The 12213-nt window shown below is 35.4% G+C and overlaps 1 long non-coding RNA gene across 1 annotated transcript in view; it reads right to left on the bottom strand.

Moving 5' to 3' along the window:
• Positions 1-12213, bottom strand: part of LOC130541744 (uncharacterized) — an 82650-nt gene that overhangs the window by 42262 nt on the left and 28175 nt on the right. The window contains exon 3 of the long non-coding RNA XR_008955841.1: positions 4209-4342. This is a non-coding gene — a long non-coding RNA (uncharacterized LOC130541744). The remainder of the gene's footprint in view (positions 1-4208; positions 4343-12213) is intronic.

The following is a 12213-nucleotide window of genomic DNA, read 5'->3' as shown; positions in this document are numbered from 1 at the left end:
ATCAGTCAGAGACAATTCTTTTTCTTCCTCTTTATATATCAAACAGGTACAGCCAATAATAACCTCCTCCTAACATTGATACCTCAAACACTTCTGGATATAAGCCTAGGCCCTCTACAAATTTGGAAGGGTTAGTGACTACTTTTGCTATATACCCAACACTTTAAAAATGTTATGATACTTATACCAATACAAAAGTACATAAGTGCAAGGTTATTCACTGCAGCATTCTTTGTAAATGCAATATATTAGAAAAAACCCAAATGCTATAAATAGGAGAGCATTCGAATAAACTAAGGTGTAGCCACAAAATAGAGAACAATGCAGCAATAAGAAAAGAATAAGAAGATATCTTATTAAGTAAGATGGATGAATTTGTTGAATGTATTGTTAAGTGAAAAAAAATCAAAACATATAAATATCTATGGTATGCTACTTTTATTTAAGACAGAGGAATATAAGAAACTATATAAATACCTAATAACATGTGCAAAAATAAATATAAGAATAAACCAGAGACTAATGAGATAAGTTACCTAGGTGGGGAAGATGACATTAAGGTAAAAAGAATGAGTAAATGAAAATGGGATAGAAGGATTGGCAGGAGTCATACTTTGCTGAGTACAACTTTTGTTATAGCTCTGATCTGCAGAACATATCCAAAAATGAATGAATGAAATTAATTCATTGCTAGAGAAATCATATAACCATATGTGTGTGTATATATATGTGTGTGTGTGTATATATATATATATAGCCATGTGTATATGTGCATGTGTATATGTATGTGTTTGTATTATACACATATTTCCTAACAGTATTTATTGCAAACACCTAGAAGCAATAATATCTTAGTAGGCATCAGCTCACCTAGCATATGGATCTTGATTTCTAAATGCAATTTCCCAATAAAGACACTAGGACTCCTTGGACAAACAGCTGATTCCAAAGTTGAGCAGAAAAAGTACAAGTTGAGCCTGGAATTTTTGTGGCTACAGAAAGTAAACAAATACTTGAAAAATGATGGGACCACATTCAAACAACTCAGAGTCTAATTTGACATAACTCTCAATGGTCAAATCTAGGAAGATTCAAGCAAAGAATATAAACTGATGGAAAGAGATTATAACCCATATAATAAAATAGATGTACATGAGTCCACACTGTTGTAAGTAAATAATTAAATAAATAGATAGGGAAGAAGAGATAGTTCTTCCTTACAGTAAAATTACAATTAATATGCAGGAATAGTGAAAAATAAGTCACCATTAGGTAGTCAACACATAAGTGTTGCAGGCAGGAATCATGGATAGATAATAAAATTAGTGGACAGAAGTATGAGAAAAGGGACACTTGTATGGTCACAAAATATCTCACCATAAGACACTCATTACAAAGAAAAAATGGTCACCTTACAGTGATAAAATCTGGCAGGCCCATCTTCATCAAGTGATCAAAATTAATGTCACTAATAACAAGCCATAACATCATGTTCTCACTGTTTTGTTGTACTGAGGAGGGCTCATCACACAATCATCACAATGCTACACACTGGGCTGCATTCTTGACAAAAATGTGTAATCTCAATCTAATTATAAGAATAAATCAGCCAAGTCCAAATGGAAGGAGAGTCTAAAAAAATAAATTGTTAGTACTATACAAGTCAAAAGTGTTAAGGTCATGAATGACAAAGAAAGACTGAGAAACTACAACAGACTGGAAATCACTAAACAGACTTGAAAACTAAATGCACTACCAAATGCTGAATTGGATCTTGGACCAGAAAAAAGGACATTCATGAGAAAATTGATGAAATTTGTATAATACACATACATTAGTTAACAATCTCTAAATTTGAATGATATCAATGCTAGTTTCCTGGTTTTGATAATTGTAGTATGGCTATGGAAGGTGTTAACATCAGGAGAAGCTGGATGAAGAAATTTTGTGTTACTTTTACAACTCTCTAGTAAGTCTAATATTATTTCAAAATAAAATTCTAAAAAATTCTATACTTCATCCTCTCATTAACACTATTGTGTAGATATTACTACCCCCACTTCATAAATGAAGAAACTGTAACCCAAAGAGAAATCACCAACATTAAGACTGCTAAACAAATGAGATGCTGGATCCGAGTTCATTTGACTACTACTATCAACAGGTATTTTCAATATACTACACTGCTTAATCTTTCCTTGGTTATTTAATTCTAAAATTAGATGGGCTCAATGTCATCTCTTACTTGTGGTACAGACAATAGTAATAAAATATTCCTGCTTTAGATAGACAACAGAGGCCAAGAATAATTGTGTGATATTACAACAAATTGAAGAGTGATTGAGGACATGAACGCTTCCAAACAGACCTAGAATTAAAACCAGCTTACCAAATTCATCAGAGAAAATAGTAGTATCTCTGGAATCTTTATGCTCTATGTTAGATGACAAATTCTTTTAGTGCAAGGGCAGTCACTTAATATAGAGTATAAAGATGCTGTTGTCTACCTTATCTTGAACAGCTAACATTTTTCAGGGATCTACTATATAGCAGACCTCATACTAAGAGCTTTATGTAATACAGTGTTGCATTTCTTCTTTGCCGTCTTCCATGAGTTAGGAACCAACATAATCTCCATTATCTCAGAAAGATATGCCATGGGCTAGGTATCTTGTCTGATGGGAAATTTAGATCCTGACTTTCCATCTGACTACAGAGCCCATGCTCTTCCCAACTGTACATAACACTCAGTGTAAATGGAGGATAAGTGCATTTAACTGTAATATGTTGTTCTCTTCTTCCTTTGGTATCTTTGAAAACTGAGTGTGCTTCTAGGACACATTTATGACTGCTGGTTTCCTGAAAAGGTCAGGCTGTGCCCCTGAAGGTGCATTTTTCCATCACACACCATGCAAGCATATCTCTTCCAGCTCTGTCGTTTATTGTTATGGATTTCCTATATTTTCAATTATGTTCTTTTTTTTTTCCAGCAGGTTAAATCAGATTTGAGGACAATAAAGGGTTAATGAAATGATCTTGGTGTAATTACTCATTATAAAACATCTCCCTCTTGGTTGAGGCCTTACTTGGAAAAAAAAAAAAAGTCTCCTGGTGCAGCAGCAACAAAGGAAGCTGATAAAGGAAGGGAGAGCTGCCTATTCTTTAGTGAGTTTTATTGCAAATGGAAAAAGCATGTTACTTGTCAAAGGCGTTATTAAGAAACTCACTGAAAGATAAAAAGTGGAACCAAAAAAAAGAACAACCCCCCCCCCAAAAAAAAATAACACGCTGCTTTGCTTTTTCTCATTGCTCAGGAATGTTTGTATTTGCTTGTTTAAAATGAGTTTGAAATGTAAGATGGAAAATGGCTGGTTGACACAAGCCTTTGTTTTCTACTCTGTGCCTATTGTATCTGCATGCACTGTATATGTAGAAATCTTGCCAACCCTCCCTCCTCCCCTCTCCAAAGTGTCTTGATAATGACATGATTGGAACGCTTAGAACTCAAAGTTGTATCTTAATTGAAAGAGAAAGAAAAGGAAAACATTAAAAAAGACAGCAATAATAAATATCTGGGGTTGTCTTTTACCTGAAGTCAAATGGATTTACTCTATTCTTAATCTTTATTACCTAGTCATTTTGTGGAAGGTGTTTTTGTTGATGCCTGGCTTTTTTTTTTTTTCTACAGCAAAAAGCATTTATATAACTCAAGCTGTTAAAATCATGCATAGAAATGCCAAGGTTTTGAGGTTTTGCCTCCCTCCGGTGTGGAAGCATGGTACATCGCCATCCACGAACCTGAAGTCATCAAATCCCCTTTTCCACTGATAAATTGGTGCTAAATGAAGCTGCATAAAAAAGCAAAGATCAAAGCAGAAAATCTCAAGAGATCCATGCACTTCATATTTTAGACAGCTTTCTGCATAAAATTACTTAGGAGTAGATGGCAGAAAAACACTGGGTTCCAGTCCTATCTCAGCCCTTATCTGATTTGAACACTAGAAAAGCTTCTCACTAACACCTTTACCACAAGTCTCATTGCATTTTAGTTTTTAGTTGTACAGATGTCTTCCTAAAAAGCAAAGTTAATCATGACGTTTCCCCATACGAAAGAATATTGTAATTACCTGAATACAAAGAATAAAATTAAAATTGTTCAGATAGACATTTAAGGCCCTTCACAACTGTAGACTTTTCTAGAATCTTACCACTTGTTTGTCATCTTTGTCATCTTTGACAGGCTTTGAAAAGTGGAATACGAAGGTCCATAGCCTCTGACAGGGCTTGGCAGATTACTAGGTGAGTCAATATGATTCTTTTCCTGGAGTTTGTGTTAGGAAATCTGGAAGGAAATCATCAAATTGTTAACAGAAAAGTAAGTGGACAGATAAAGAGGTAGATTTGAGTTCATAGTAAAGAGTTAGAATAAAAATTGTGAAGCTTTGCTGCAGAGATTTCTAGAGCTGCTTAGGATTCAAATGATTGACTTGTCCAAGCTCAGAGACTTTAGTTTTGCTACTGTTTCTGCTCCTTCTTAGCTTGGATGCTTTGCTTTGCCTGACTTCCCTTGAAATCTATGCATATGGCTGAAATCCTTGTTTATTTATTTGCATGTCTATCTTTAAAATAAACTCTACATAGTTTAAGGTAGCCATAGTTAATCCTTGAACAACATGGGGGTCAGCGTTGCCGAACCCCCAATCTTGTGCTGTCAAAAATCTGCATATAACTTTTGACTCCCCAAACACAACTGCTAATAGTCTACTGTTGACTGGAAACCTTATTGATTACATAAACAGTCAATTGACACATATTTTATATATGTATTATATACTAAATTATTACAGTAAAGTAAGCTAGAGGAAAGAAAAATGTTATTAAGAAAATCATAACCTAGAGAAAATATATTTACTATTTATTAACTGGAATTGGATCATCATAAAGGTCTTCATCCTCATGATGAAGGTTGAGTCAGCTGAAGAGGAAGAGGAAGGGGAGGGGATGGTCTTGCTGTTTCAGAAGTGGCAGAGGTAGAAGAAAATCTGTGTAAGTGGACCCTTGTAGTTCAAATCTGTTTTGTTCAAAGGTCAACTGCATAGTGAGCTTATCATTCCCAAACATCACCAGCATGACCAACTTAAGCTCTGCCAACAGGAATGAAATGGTAGATTGGCCCTAAACTAACTTTACCTGGAAAATACTTACTCTTTTTTAAAGTTCTGGGTCTAATATTATGCCATTGGAAAACCACATTGCCTCAGAGAGAGCTTGGTTCTACTCCATTTCACCATATATTTTGCTTCTATCTCTGTTACAGCAGGTAGGGAGTTCCTTGGGCTGCCACAACAAACCACCACTTAGTAATTGGAGACAGAGGACATTTCTATTCTCACACTTTTTAGGCCTGAAGTCCAAAATCGGTGTTAGTAGGACCACGCTCCCTCTGAAGGCTCTAGGCAGGAATACTTTATTGTTCCTTTTTGCTTCCGGGGATTCCTGGCATTCCTTAGATTGGGAAGCATAGCCCCAGTCTCTGCCTCTGTCCTCACGTGGCCTTCCTCCCTGTGTCTTTGTGTGTCCCCTATTCTGTCTTTTTAAAGTACATTCATCATTGGATTTAGGGACTGCCAAAACCAAGATGATCTCACATGAAGATCCCGAACTTAAGTACATCTGCAAACATTCTTATTCCAAATAAAGTCACATCCTTTATTCCAAATAAAGTCACCAAGATATAGGTGATCATATCTTTGGGGGACCACCATTCAACCTAATACAGAACAGTTATTACATTATTTTATAATTCACTTGGCTTTTCTTTGAGACTACAGCCTCTCAACTGCAAGACTCACACCTTACTTTTTTATATCCTGGTATTTAGCAGTATCTGACACACAGTTGTCTTTTTTCATTTCTTCACATTCAGTTTGTTTGTCTTTAATGGTGAGATGAATCTCTTACAGGCATCATATAGTTGGGTTTTCTGTTTTTTTGTTTGTTTTTGTTGCTGTTTCTATCCATTCAGCTACACCATATATTTTTATTTGAGAATTTGATCCACTTACATCAAAGGTTATTATTGATAGATAAGAACTTAAGGATTTACTCCTTCCTTTCTGTTAATTTTTTTTCTGAATATTTTGTAGATCCTTTGTTTCTTTCTTCCTCTGTTTGTTGTTTACTCTGTGGTTTGGTGGTTTTCTGTGGTGCTGAGCCTTGTTTCTTTCTTTGTATTATTTTTATATCTGCTACAATTTCTGTCTTTGTGGTTACCATAAGGGTAACATAAAAAGTCTTGTGGTTGTAATAACCTATTTTAAGCTGAGAGCAATTTAACATTGGTGCTATAAAAATACTCTAGACATTTTCTCTTCTCTCCACAATTTATATTTTTGTTGTCTTAATTTACTTTTTAAAAATCTATTATGTGTTCCTTAGTTGCTAATGATAGCTTACTGTTTTTGACTATTTTGGCTGTAAACTTCCATACTAAAGGATTGAGAGATTTACATTACACTGTTACATCACTGGCGTATTCTGAGTTCAATTTATGAACTGCCAAGTTTTCTATTTTATTGTACTGATTATCGTCCTTTTGTTTCCAGATGTAGCACTCCCTTAAGCAATTCTTGTAAGGCTGATTTAATGGTCATACATTTCCTCAGATTTTGTTTGTCTGGGGAAGTCTTTACTTCTCTATTTCTGAAGTATAGCTTTGTTGAAGGTAGTATTCTTAGTTGACAGTTTTTATTCTTTTGGAATTTGAATATATTATTTTATTCTCTCCTGGCCTGCAAGGTTTCTGCTGAGAAGTCTACAGGTAGTCTAATAGAGATTCCCTTATATGTAACTTGGTGCTATTCTCTTTCATCTTTTAGAATTCTCTCTGTTTTGAATTTGATAGTTTTATGCCTTCGAGCAGATCTTTTTGGGTTAAATGTAATTGGGGACATTTGAGCTTTCTGAATCTGGATGATCATCTCTCCCCATATTTGGGAAGATTTCAACTATTATTTTATTATAGGTTTCTGGGCCTTTCTCTCTCACTTCTCCCACCATAACTCCTATAATGCAAATAGCTGTTTGTTTTATGGTGTCCCGTGAGTCCTGTAGGCATCCTTTAGTTTTTATTACTTTTATTTTTAATATTCTGAGTGGGTTATTTCAAAAATACCTATCTTCAAATTTAAACACTTTTTTCTTCTGCTTGATCTATTCTACTGTTGAAGCACTCAGTTGTGTTTTTCATTTTATTTACTGCATTATTTAGCCCCAAGGTTTCTGTTTCTTTTTTATAATTATGACTGTTGATTTCCATTCAGACCACGAATTGTTTTATTAATTTCACTAAATTATTTGCGTGTATTTCCTTGTATCTCGATGAGTTTCCTTAAGATCATTATTTTAAATTTATTTTCAGGCATTTTGTTAGTGTTTTTTCTTTGGGGTCTTTACTGGAGACTTATTGTATTCTTTGTAGAGTGTCATGTTTCCTTGATTATTCATATTTCTTGTGTCCTTACATTGATATCTGCATATCTGTTGGAATAAAAACTTTTTACAATTTTATACAGTACCTTTTAAAAATTTACTTATTTATTTAATTTAGAAATGGGATTTTGCTCTGCTGTATTGCAGTGGTGTGATCTTTATGGAGTAGCTTTTATGAGAAGGCGCTTTCCTGTAGATGGGTTCTGGGGTTTTATTTGGTTATGGTGCATTCAATTTGGTTCTGAGTACACTCAGTAGCACGGTGCGGTCTCTTTAGCTGTAATCCCTGTCAGCATCTTTTGTGTCAGCAATGTCTGCAATTGCCTCAGTGGCCTAGGCACTGAGAATTTGTGATGACAGTGCTATGGTTATCTTCTGCTGAGGACCAGCTTGACATGTATGGGCACAGCTGGGCAGGCATCTGTCTCTCTGGAGAGATGAGGCTGCTGTTGGGTCACCTTTCATGCTGGGTGGCTCTGCAGTGGTCTGTCAGTGGGACATAGCCACTGCAAGACCAGCTGTTGGGGCAGATGTGAGTATGTATGGGAACGATGCAACCAGGCAGCTATACTGCAGTCTTCTTTGGGGGACGAATTGCAAGAAGACTGTGTTTTGTTGTACAGCTGCACTGTCCAATAAGGTAAGCACTAGCCAAATACAGCTAGACAAATTTTAATTAAATACAATTGAATAAAATTAACAATTCAATTCTTCATCCACATTACCCAAATGTGGCTAGTGACAATAATATTGAACATCACAGATATATAACATTTTCGTCATCACCACAAAAATTTCTACTGGGTGGTGACTTAGTCTTCTTGGGCTATCATAACAAAATACCATAGACTGGTGACATAAACAGCAGAAATTTATTTCTCACAGTTCCAGAGGCAAGATTCCTCTTATTGGCTTGAAGACTGCTGCCTTCTTGTGTCTTCCCATGGAGGAGAAACAGAGAGAAAATAAGCTCTCTGGTACGTCTTCTTATAAAGATACTAATCTCATCATGAGAGCTCCACTTTTATAACCTCATCTAAAGCTAATTACACGTCAAAAGACTAATCTCCAAGTACCTTCACATTGGAGGTTAGAGCTTTAATATATGAATGTTATGGGAACACAATTCAGTTCACAGCAGTCAGTGATATGTTAGGGTATGGAATCATTTTACTCCTACTTCTCAGCCTTTCCTCCATGCCTAACTTAACCAAGCAACCATTTCTATAGTCTTTGATAGATGGGAGAATAGAAATGTAGGAACCAGCATATCTTGTTTCCTTATATAAATGGTGTTCTGTTGATCCTCTCCAATTGCTTTTTGGAAAGGAATACTGATGCCTATGGCCTGGCAGAACATGCACAGCCACTGCCTTGTATGCTGGGCATCTTTCCCTACACATGTGGGCATTCCCCCGAATTCTTCAGAATGTGGCATCTGTGAAAAGCAACCGGTGGTATTTTAGAAATCTCTGAAAAAAAAAAAAAACCCAGAAAGTGAAGGAGTTCATTGGAAGACCTAAAATTATAAATACTACAGAGATATGTATGGAAAATGAGAGGCAGATATGAAAGAAACAATGCACTAAGTTGCTTTTAGTGATAAACTTCTCATCTACTTCAGGGGGAACTGGAAAGTGTGAGGCATAAAGTACTAGATTTGAATCTTGCCTCCTTCACGTATACTCTATATAATCCTGAGTCATTTTCTTTGTCTCTTTGAGGCTCAATGCTTTGCCTGCAAAATAGACCTAAATTATATTTTGAGAATTAAATAAGAAAATATGTAAATTCAATTTAACCTTTTACCTAATACAGTGTAAGCTGGCACCAAATATTTGTTCTTTCTGCATCCTATTCCAGAAGGTTCCACAGGAAATAATTTTCTTAGCCATTCTTTTTAGAGGTTGCTTCCATTTACTTTTGTTTACTTTTATTCAAAAGTATAAACAGTGAATTGTATACGGTCATGGCCTGAAGTAGACTGAAATAATGCAGTAGGAGAAGATGGCTTGAATTTGGGCTCTGAAATCAGATAGATTCAGCTTTGAATCCCAGTTCCATAACTTACTTTATTTATAAGCTTTGGCAAGTTTGAATCTCTAAGTCTCAGTTTCTTCATTTATAATATATAGATAATAATTGTAGCAATTATCCTTTTGCTATTGCTAGAATAAAATAAAATAATGTGTGCATAGTGCTTATCTCCATGTCTGACCAATAAAGTGGAAGATAAAAAGGGAGAACAAAGAGAGAAGACAAGCATTTGGAAGTCATAGAAAACTTTAGAGTAAAATCATTTCCATGGTTTCAAACTTCCTTTGGTCCCACTTCATTCCTAAGAAGTGGAGGCAGTGTGCCACAGGAGAAGGAACACTGGTTCAGGGGGTTATATTCATTTTCTAGAGCTGCAATAACAAAGTATCATAGACTGAGTGGATTAAAACAATGGACATTTTTTAAATCTCCCTACTTGTTTTGTCCTTTGTCTCTGTGTCCCTTGTTGTCTTCTTATAAAGACACCAGTCATATTGGATTAATGGTCACCCTACTCCAGTATGACCTCATCTTAATTAATTAATCTAACTCATTTGCAATGAATTTATTTCTTTTCTTTTCTTTTCTTGTTTTTTTGAGACAGTCTTCCTCTTGTTGCCCAGGCTGCAGTGCAATGGCGCGATCTCAGCTCACCGCAACCTCTGCCTCCCAGGTTCAAGTGATTCTCCTGCCTCAGCCTCCCGAGCAGCTGGGATTATAGGCGTGAGCCATTGTGCCCTGTCAACAAACCTATTTCTGTATAAGCTCACATTCTCAGGCACTGGGGATTAGGACATCAACATCTATTTTTGGGAAACACAATTTAACCCATAACAGGGGCCAAAATTCCTGGGTACAAATTGCATATCACCTTCATCACCCTTTAGCTGTGTTCATTGAGTCTAGTTATTTTAACTAAATCTCCCTTCCTTCTTCCCTAAATTAGGAATTGTAATACCCATTTAACTGTTTTTTTGTAAAGAGTAAATGAAATATTTGAGATCTGTTATATAGCAGGTATCCCAAAACTTTGGTGAACACATACACACATAATCATTCACCCACAGAAATCCATATGTGTATGTTTGGCAATATATTCTGATTATATAAAATATAATTGAAAGTGCTGGAATAAAAAAGGTTATTCTGGTTCAGAGAATTTTTTCATATTCTGGTTTTTTTTCCAAGTGAATTGTTTCAGAAACTATATCAGAACTCTCTTCTGATCATATTGTTTCATAATTCTCAGTAGAAGAAAAGAACAAGATAAAGCAAAATTAAAAATTCTACAAGCTCAATTTTGGAGTCGTAATACTCATACTGCTTGTTATCATTTTTAGTTGACAATTTAGCCCTATTCAAGTCCCCAGTAATTACTACAGTCCTCTTGGTTTGTGTAAAGGATGAGTGGTTTTCCTGTTATAGAGTGATTATTTATTTGCTCTATTACTTAGAGAGACTTGTGGGTGTAGCAGTAAATTGAAATCAAAATGATAATTTAAAATGTCCTCTTTGTTGTTGATTCATCTTCAGCTTCCAATGAACTGTGACAAGCACAGCAAACCCATTCATGCCTACTACACTTGTGTATGTCCTCACAAGACATGAATGCCTCTGCATTCAACTGGATGCTTACAAACTGGATCTCCATGTCACTCTTAAATGAGAAGGTAGGAACACAATATAGCTTAACATAAGAGCAGACTTGTACTGGATGCCTGAGTGAAGTTAAAACAGCAAAAGCTCTGTCCTGTTTTCAACAAGTTGTGTGTGCATTGTACATACAGCATTTTATTTTTAACAAAAGATCATTGATGAAAGTCATTGCATTGCAGAAAGTAAATAGCATAATTGAAGGAAAACAAACCTGCCTGAAGTACTAACATTTATTTTGTCCCTTTGAGACACAACGAGAATGTTCATGTGGCTGAGTGTTGGACCAATGAGAATTTGGAATCAATGCTAATTTTATAACAGGTCAAAATTTAAGGAATCAACTTTTTACAAAGATTCAAAATTAGTTTTATTCTCTTATTCTTATATAAGTAAAAATATTATTAAGAGTATTTCACACTGGACTTTCTCATTCATTTGCTTGCATTCTCTGTCTCTCTATGTGTATTTATATCATGTTTAGTAATTCCTCTTTGACTTTTTAGGTCCACTGGTACTTTAATTTTGGAATTTTATATTCATTACTTCCTTAGGTTTCTCCTGCTATAGATAACAATCTCTTTCCTTAGCTTTCTAAAACTTACTATTTCTGAATGGATCTTTTCTCATTTTTCCTACTCATCACTACACTTATAATTGCTTGTTTTCCATCTGTCTCCCTTCTTTCTTGCCTCGTGGGGCTTCTTAAAATCTCATCAGAAGCTCATCAATGAACCACACTATTAGGAATCAAAGTGGAGTGCTCATAGATAACTATTTACATCAAATAAAAGAAATATGGGAGATTATCAGGGCTTCTGGCTAATTCTGCTCTTTTCCAGGACAAATACCCATAAATCATATGCTAAGAAAGATTGTCTCATAGCTTCCCAGATACTAGGGACAGCTCTTAACAGAAAGGCAGGAAAGGGAGATTGAGAGGATAAGTTCCTCAGGTAAAGAAGTGCTTACTGCATTGAGAACCATAAACTAGGGGGAATAGTATGAGCTAAGGCTATGGGAGAAGTGTAT

The sequence above is a fragment of the Pan paniscus genome, chromosome 7 (genome assembly GCF_029289425.2).
Source record: "Pan paniscus chromosome 7, NHGRI_mPanPan1-v2.0_pri, whole genome shotgun sequence".
NCBI lineage: Eukaryota > Metazoa > Chordata > Mammalia > Primates > Hominidae > Pan > Pan paniscus.
The sequence above is the reverse complement of the archived record's forward strand: the minus strand, read 5'-3'. Positions and strand labels throughout refer to the sequence as shown.